The sequence below is a fragment of the Vicugna pacos genome, chromosome 30 (genome assembly GCF_048564905.1).
Source record: "Vicugna pacos chromosome 30, VicPac4, whole genome shotgun sequence".
NCBI lineage: Eukaryota > Metazoa > Chordata > Mammalia > Artiodactyla > Camelidae > Vicugna > Vicugna pacos.
The window spans coordinates 36,497,537-36,505,947 of NC_133016.1; positions in this window are offsets into that span (position 1 = coordinate 36,497,537).

The window sequence follows — 8,411 nt, forward strand, 5'->3', positions numbered from 1 at the left end:
GTCTATGTCCTGGCACTCCTCCCTGTCCTGCAATATTGCTGCTGAGATAGCAGCTGAAACCCCTCTGGAGGTTCTCTTGTGACTATGTTGCTTTCCTCCAGGGGCATTTTAAATCACTGGGATGCTCATGAACTTTGTTGATTTGGATCATACAGCTGCTGCTAAGTCTATTGGGATTCCACCTCTTTTGGACGCTGTGTACTTCCTGAATACGCCTAGATGATTCTATCTTGGCTTTCAGCAAGTTTCTGTCTGATTTTTGTACACATAACTTTTCATACATTGTTTGTTTCTTTATCTCTTGCTTTTCCATCTGGGACTCTTTCGAATTTTAGTCTTTCATGCCTGTCATAAACCAGGATTCAACAGTGATGTTTTCATTGGTTTGCACTTGCTTTCCTATGTGTGCTTCTGACCGAGGGATTTCTGTTCCCCTGTCTTCAAAGTCATTCACGCATCCCTCTGCAATATCTAGTCTGCTTAGGACGGAATGTTAGCCCTGATATTTTCTCATCCACTGAGTTTTCTGATATTATTTGGCTCGTCTTTAGGCTTTCTCTTCCCCTTTTCTGGTATTCTGCCTTTTGTGATTCTGAGACACTGTTGTTCTTCAGTGTTTCCCTCACCTCCATTTTCAATACTTGCTCTGGAGAGCGTTTTGCAGTCTAGTTGTCTGAAAGCTTATCTTTAGGGCCTTCAATCTCTTTGGAACTGAAAATGGTACTTCATTTTCCTTTTACTGTATTTCTTCATCTCTACTGGTCAGGTAATTTCGGGTATCTAATGTAGAATTCTATGGCTTGGTTAAGTGAAAACTTTAGACTCTTGGCTCTACACAATTGCATGGGATTTCTGTGAGGACAAATTTTCCTAGACATTGATGCCATGTCCTGTTCCTGTGTGTGTTGTCTGGTCTATCTCCAATTGCTGGTGTTGCCTTTGTTTTGATGAACCCCCCATACTATTTTGATTAGGATAACCTCATTTTGATTACGCTTATCTCACAAATCTGAAAGAGCACAGGACACTTCCTCTGGTGGAAATGGAGCTTCTAAAGGTTCTCAGCTCTGCATTCTACTCTATGTTATTTTGGAGTGTTTCTAGAAGAGCAGAGTGTGAGTGCGCTTGTGCTTTGTAGTGCCACGGGAATGTCCCACTGAAACCAGTTCTTCCAAGAGCTTCTCTGTCTACAGAAACACCAGTGGAAGCATATCTATGGATGTCACACATCAGGGCCTGCTGGAATGATCCCGCAGCCCGAACTTGGTGTCCTCGCTGCCGAACCGTGCCGGTGCCTTTCAAAATGTAGCATCCGCTTTTGAGCGATAAACTGAAGGAAATCCTTCCTCTTCTCACGCTGTGGTCTTGGACCACACTTCCTTGTCCTCTCATACTTGTGGTACGGGTGCACGAAGGCAACCACAGAGCTGTTGCACATCCTGTGCCTCAAACCAAACCATAATCACAGCCCAGGTTTTGAATGTAGCAGATCCTAAGGCTTTTCATTCTGAATTCAAACCCAAGGCCCCCTGGATCCCTCAGACCCGATGCACAATATCTCTGATTCAGCCCCACACATGCTCTATTGGCAAAATGCCAAATTGGTCTCTGGTCCTGCAGATGCACTGGGTGTGGCCATGGGACAGATCGATAATTTCAACTGCGTGCGCCAGGGTGGTTGCTTGCTCATTGGGGTCACAGGTCGGTTTGCTCTCTTGATAGGACCCACCACATCCCACAACGCACTCCAGATCCCTGAGACTCAGCGTGTGCCATCATCCGTAGCCCTATCCCTCCCTGAACGCTGCCTCTGCTACCTCAAATTTGGCAGCTCGGAGCTTGGTCTCAGAATCAACTGTGGGGATATTTTGCACTGGATTCTTTGCGTTCTGTCAGCCAAGCATCTGCTGTGCACTCTTCTAACACTCAGCGCATCACCTTCAATCCCATGTCTCCTGTCCGCTTGAGAGTGTGCGTCCAAGTTAAAGAGAGTTTCACCTTTACTGCTCCATCAACAGGGCTCAGACCATGCACTGGTATCCATTCCCTGCTTTTCCTTCTCCTGCTTCCAGGTGTTCTGAGGCCTCATCCTGTCTTTGGAAGTAACAGGCCTCTCTTCGGCAAGTGTCCTGTGCCAAGGGCTGGGTGAGTGGATGTTTCCATTGCTGTGTTCATGGGAGCGAGTGAGCGCAGGTTGCACTGCTTCTCTGTCAACTGGGCATCGATGAATCAACACTTTCCAGATACATTTCACAGAAATGTGATTTTTTTTTATCTCTTTGTTTCTATACAGCCGTGGTGGGAGGGATTGTCCGAAGACTCCAGTTTTGACATTGTGTTGATATCTCATTTGCAGTCTCTAAAAATTTAATAGAATATATATAAATGTTTTGGGAGTTATACGAAAATGAAGTTAGTTTCTGAAACATACTAATTCGACCTAGAAGCCCGACTTGTCAATTTCGGTAACATTTTGTCAGCTCTAAGGAAAACATAGACAGATAGAATGCAAACTAGCAGTCCGAACTGTTAAAGGGGTCATGTCAACTCTTTACTGTGGAAGCCTCCGAAACCAACAGGAACCATGAAATAAGTAATGGAAACATGAAATAACCCCCAAGCTTGGATTCCCTTGTGCATGTGGTGCCCTTTACTCCCGATGACACCTACTGGTCAATGTTGGCATTTCAAGGTGTAACATCCCTCTCAAGGAAAATACAAGAGGAAACGAACTAAATATATACATTTAGCTTTGAATCCAAAGAACCTAGAGGCATTATAGCTATGAGAAGCCTGCTGGAGCTATGCTAGGCTACTGAGAACCAGGTGTTCTTCTATCAGTGATGAGAACGCTTAATCATCCGATCATGTTGGGTAAAGCACTTGAATGCAACCAAGTCTGCACCCCCATGATCGATTGCCCCCGGGGGCTTGACTCAATTGAAAGACGGTCCACATAAGCTGTGTCTTTCATGTCATTGGCGACTTTTACAGTTCCGTTCACTATCTGACTTCTAATATGTACCTAGACTGTCTTGAAAAACGGAGGCCTAATACAGATTCAAGTTCAGTCAAAGATTCCCCTCACTTACCACACTCCCTTCACCCCAGAGAAGACATGAACCCAGCATTTGCTGAATCTAGCGGAAGGCCATCGTTTCTTTGTGGGAGCTAAGTATTCAATTCCTATCTATTTCATACGAGAGTATTTGACCTTTATGGGGTTCCCTGTTGTTCACAGAGGATGAAGCTAGAGGAACTCTGATTCTAGGAGGGGCTTGCTCTTCTCTTACTGGCTTCATTGCAGCTCAGGTACTGATCCCTCAAAATGGATGCCTGAGTGGAGGGGAGGGAAGAGCAAGTGCTTGATAGCTAGGCCCAAACCTGGGAAAAGGCTTACCTGGGCTTGATGCACTTTGATCTGAATGGCTTGGAATTGCCCCTTGGGTCGTGTGGATTATCTGACCTCTTTCAAGAACATGAGCGTTTTTATCATCTCTGCCATCTCTTCTCTTTAGACGTCAGAGATCTTGGACCCGTTCTTGGAGCAGAGAATTGAGGAACTTCCTCCAGTCCACGGTGGCCCTCCGTATGTTTCTGCTAGTATCAGCGAGGTTCAATATGTCTCATGAATGCCTTTCGAGCCTGCTATCCTCTACAGCTGTCTCCAGGCCAGTATTCTCTATTGTAGCAGAACATCTCTCATCAATGTGTTCGCATCTCTCCTCAATCCGTGCAGCCATATTTTCGGCCAGCTTCTCTTCGTGTCTCCCATAAAGTCGACTTCAACAGGACTGGGCAAGTCTGAAAGGACCTCGGAGCCTCTCCAGTAAGCTGAAGACAGGCAGATCTTCCACTGTCTGCCCTTTCAGGTTCTGGAAACTGACCCGTGAACTCAGGTCTTTGGGCAGCAGCAGTATCTCGAACTGACACAGCTTCCCGGACCAAAGACCTAAGCCAAGCTCCACAGAGGGCGGCAGCCCCTCCATCGCACTGATCCACCCACAGAACTCTGCCCGGTTACCTAGGATCCACCAGCCACAACAAGCCTCGCGGTACACACCAACATTCCACCTGGAATCCAACCGCTAACTGCCATCCCCAATGGCTGCTGCATCTTGTCAGTGTTGGGGGAGGGGCTGCATCCGACGAGAGGTTCCTAAGGTAAATGTGATTCTACCCACTAGCGTCCCATGGGCCTTTGTTCTTCCCTCTTTCCTTTTGTTCAGATCTGTATGCACTGTAGCAACGGAGGGAAGTGTGTCCATTTTCAGTTGAATGTTTCACACGTCTTTAAACTTTCTAACAGTTCACAGTACACAGAGACCCACTAAGGGAAAGTATTGTTCCTGTAATATGGGCACACCCGCAATACATAGCCGTCGGTTGATTTCTGCTGAAACACCCGCATTCACGGTACATCTATCCCTTTGTTTCAAGGGGGCTGAAATTCCTAGGAATGATACAATCCCCAATGTGCACTTTACTGCCTGTCTCTTTTGATCTTAGTACACTTTTGCGGAGCTACTTTTCCTTGTTATAGGCTTGTGCCATTTCTTCTCGACGTAGTGTAGAATATGGCATTCATTCATCCTGTTGGAAGACTTGCAAGTCTATATCACGGACTAGGAATCCATTGGATTCCAAATCGGCATTTGGGTTAGGTCACGATATGCTCATATGAATCAATATTTACGAATATAAATGCACGCCTCTGATTTCCGAATACAGGTGTGCTGAGTACATTCAAGCCGCGATACTGGGTCGATGCGTACTGAATGATCCTTGACATCACCTTGAGTAATTTCTTTTGAATATTCATGTTACCCTACCCTTTTTGTGTTGTTTGTTTGTTTGATTCTTTCTTGGTCTGCTTCTCGTTTGTTTTGCAAACACGTCAGGCCATGCATCTCTCCGTTTGCTTCCAACAGAGAGTCATATAAGCTGACTCCCTTAAGATAGTGCTTCCAATCCCCTGTGATTTCCTGCTTCCCTCTCCCATCTTTAGGGTTTTGATGTCCTCCTTGCTTTCTTCTTGTTTCATCTTTTCCACTCATGCTCTTCTTGCATTTCCAATAAGGGTTTTCTTCTTTCCATTTCATCTTGCTGCTTATCCCTTCAGGGGAGATTTCTCAACCTTTCTTTTAGGATAAGTTTTGAACTGCTGAATTCTTTTAAGATTTGCAGGTCTGTGGCATTCTCTAGCTCTGCTGTTATTAGAAATGGTGGTCATGTGGCATAGGCTACCCTAGATGGCAGCATTTTGCCATTCAAGCTATGGTCTATGTCCTGGCACTCCTCCCTGTCCTGCAATATTGCTGCTGAGATAGCAGCTGAAACCCCTCTGGAGGTTCTCTTGTGACTATGTTGCTTTCCTCCAGGGGCATTTTAAATCACTGGGATGCTCATGAACTTTGTTGATTTGGATCATACAGCTGCTGCTAAGTCTATTGGGATTCCACCTCTTTTGGACGCTGTGTACTTCCTGAAATCGCCTAGATGATTCTATCTTGGCTTTCAGCAAGTTTCTGTCTGATTTTTGTACACATAACTTTTCATACATTGTTTGTTTCTTTATCTCTTGCTTTTCCATCTGGGACTCTTTCGAATTATAGTCTTTCATGCCCTGTCTTAAACCAGGATTCAACAGCAATGTTTTCAATGGTTTGCACTTGCTTTCCTATGTGTGCTTCTTACCGAGGGATTTCTGTTCCCCTGTCTTCAAAAACTTTCACGCGTCCCTCTGCAATATCTAGTCTGCTTAGGACGGAATGTTAGCCCTGATATTTTCTCATCCACTGAGTTTTCTGATATTATTTAGCTCGTCTTTAGGCTTTCTCTTCCCCTTTACTGGTATTCTGCCTTTTGTGATTCTGAGACACTGTTGTTCTTCAGTGTTTCCCTCACCTCCATTTTCAATACTTGCTCTGGAGAGCGTTTTGCAGTCTAGTTGTCTGAAAGCTTATCTTTAGGGCCTTCTATCTCTTTGGAACTGAAAATGGTACTTCATTTTCCTTTTACTGTATTTCTTCATCTCTACTGGTCAGGTAATTTCGGGTATCTAATGTAGAATTCTATGGCTTGGTTAAGTGAAAACTTTAGACTCTTGGCTCTACACAATTGCATGGGATTTCTGTGAGGACAAATTTTCCTAGACATTGATGCCATGTCCTGTTCCTGTGTGTGTTGTCTGGTCTATCTCCAATTGCTGGTGTTGCCTTTGTTGTGATGAACCCCCCATACTATTTTGATTAGGATAACCTCATTTTGATTACGCTTATCTCACAAATCTGAAAGAGCACAGGACACTTCCTCTGGTGGAAATGGAGCTTCTAAAGGTTCTCAGCTCTGCATTCTACTCTATGTTATTTTGGAGTGTTTCCAGAAGAGCAGAGTGTGAGTGCGCTTGTGCTTTGTAGTGCCACGGGAATGTCCCACTGAAACCAGTTCTTCCAAGAGCTTCTCTGTCTACAGAAACACCAGTGGAAGCATATCTATGGATGTCACACATCAGGGCCTGCTGGAATGATCCCGCAGCCCGAACTTGGTGTCCTCGCTGCCGAACCTTGCCGGTGCCATCCAAAATGTAGCATCCGCTTTTGAGCGATAAACTGAAGGAAATCCTTCCTCTTCTCACGCTGTGGTCTTGGACCACACTTCCTTGTCCTCTCATACTTGTGGTACGGGTGCACGAAGGCAACCACAGAGCTGTTGCACATCCTGTGCCTCAAACCAAACCATAATCACAGCCCAGGTTTTGAATGTAGCAGATCCTAAGGCTTTTCATTCTGAATTCAAACCCAAGGCCCCCTGGATCCCTCAGACCCGATGCACAATATCTCTGATTCAGCCCCACACATGCTCTATTGGCAAAATGCCAAATTGGTCTCTGGTCCTGCAGATGCACTGGGTGTGGCCATGGGACAGATCGATAATTTCAACTGCGTGCGCCAGGGTGGTTGCTTGCTCATTGGGGTCACAGGTCGGTTTGCTCTCTTGATAGGACCCACCACATCCCACAACGCACTCCAGATCCCTGAGACTCAGCGTGTGCCATCATCCGTAGCCCTATCCCTCCCTGAACGCTGCCTCTGCTACCTCAAATTTGGCAGCTCGGAGCTTGGTCTCAGAATCAACTGTGGGGATATTTTGCACTGGATTCTTTGCGTTCTGTCAGCCAAGCATCTGCTGTGCACTCTTCTAACACTCAGCGCATCACCTTCAATCCCATGTCTCCTGTCCACTTGAGAGTGTGCGTCCAAGTTAAAGAGAGTTTCACCTTTACTGCTCCATCAAAAGGGCTCAGACCATGCACTGGTATCCATTCCCTGCTTTTCCTTCTCCTGCTTCCAGGTGTTCTGAGGCCTCATCCTGTCTTTGGAAGTAACAGGCCTCTCTTCGGCAAGTGTCCTGTGCCAAGGGCTGGGTGAGTGGATGTTTCCATTGCTGTGTTCATGGGAGCGAGTGAGCGCAGGTTGCACTGCTTCTCTGTCAACTGGGCATCGATGAATCAACACTTTCCAGATACATTTCACAGAAATGTGATTTTTTTTTATCTCTTTGTTTCTATACAGCTGTGGTGGGAGGGATTGTCCGAAGACTCCAGTTTTGACATTGTGTTGATATCTCATTTGCAGTCTCTAAAAATTTAATAGAATTTATATAAATGTTTTGGGAGTTATACGAAAATGAAGTTAGTTTCTGAAACATACTAAATCGACCTAGAAGCCAGACTTGTCAATTTCGGTAACATTTTGTCAGCTCTAAGGAAAACATAGACAGATAGAATGCAAACTAGCAGTCCGAACTGTTAAAGGGGTCATGTCAACTCTTTACTGTTGAAGCCTCCGAAACCAACAGGAACCATGAAATAACTAATGGAAACATGAAATAACCCCCAAGCTTGGATTCACTTGTGCATGTGGTGCCCTTTACTCCCGATGACACCTACTGGTCAATGTTGGCATTTCAAGGTGTAACATCCCTCTCAAGGAAAATACAAGAGGAAACGAACTAAATATATACATTTAGCTTTGAATCCAAAGAACCTAGAGGCATTATAGCTATGAGAACCCTGCTGCAGCTATGCTAGGCTACTGAGAACCAGGTGTTCTTCTATCAGTGATGAGAACGCTTAATCATCCGATCATGTTGGGTAAAGCACTTGAATGCAACCAAGTCTGCACCCCCATGATCAATTGCCCCCGGGGGCTTGACTCAATTGAAAGACGGTCCACATAAGCTGTGTCTTTCATGTCATTGGCGACTTTTACAGTTCCGTTCACTATCTGACTTCTAATATTTACCTAGACTGTCTTGAAAAACGGAGGCCTAATACAGATTCAAGTTCAGTCAAAGATTCCCCTCACTTACCACACTCCCTTCACCCCAGAGAAGACATAAACCCAGCA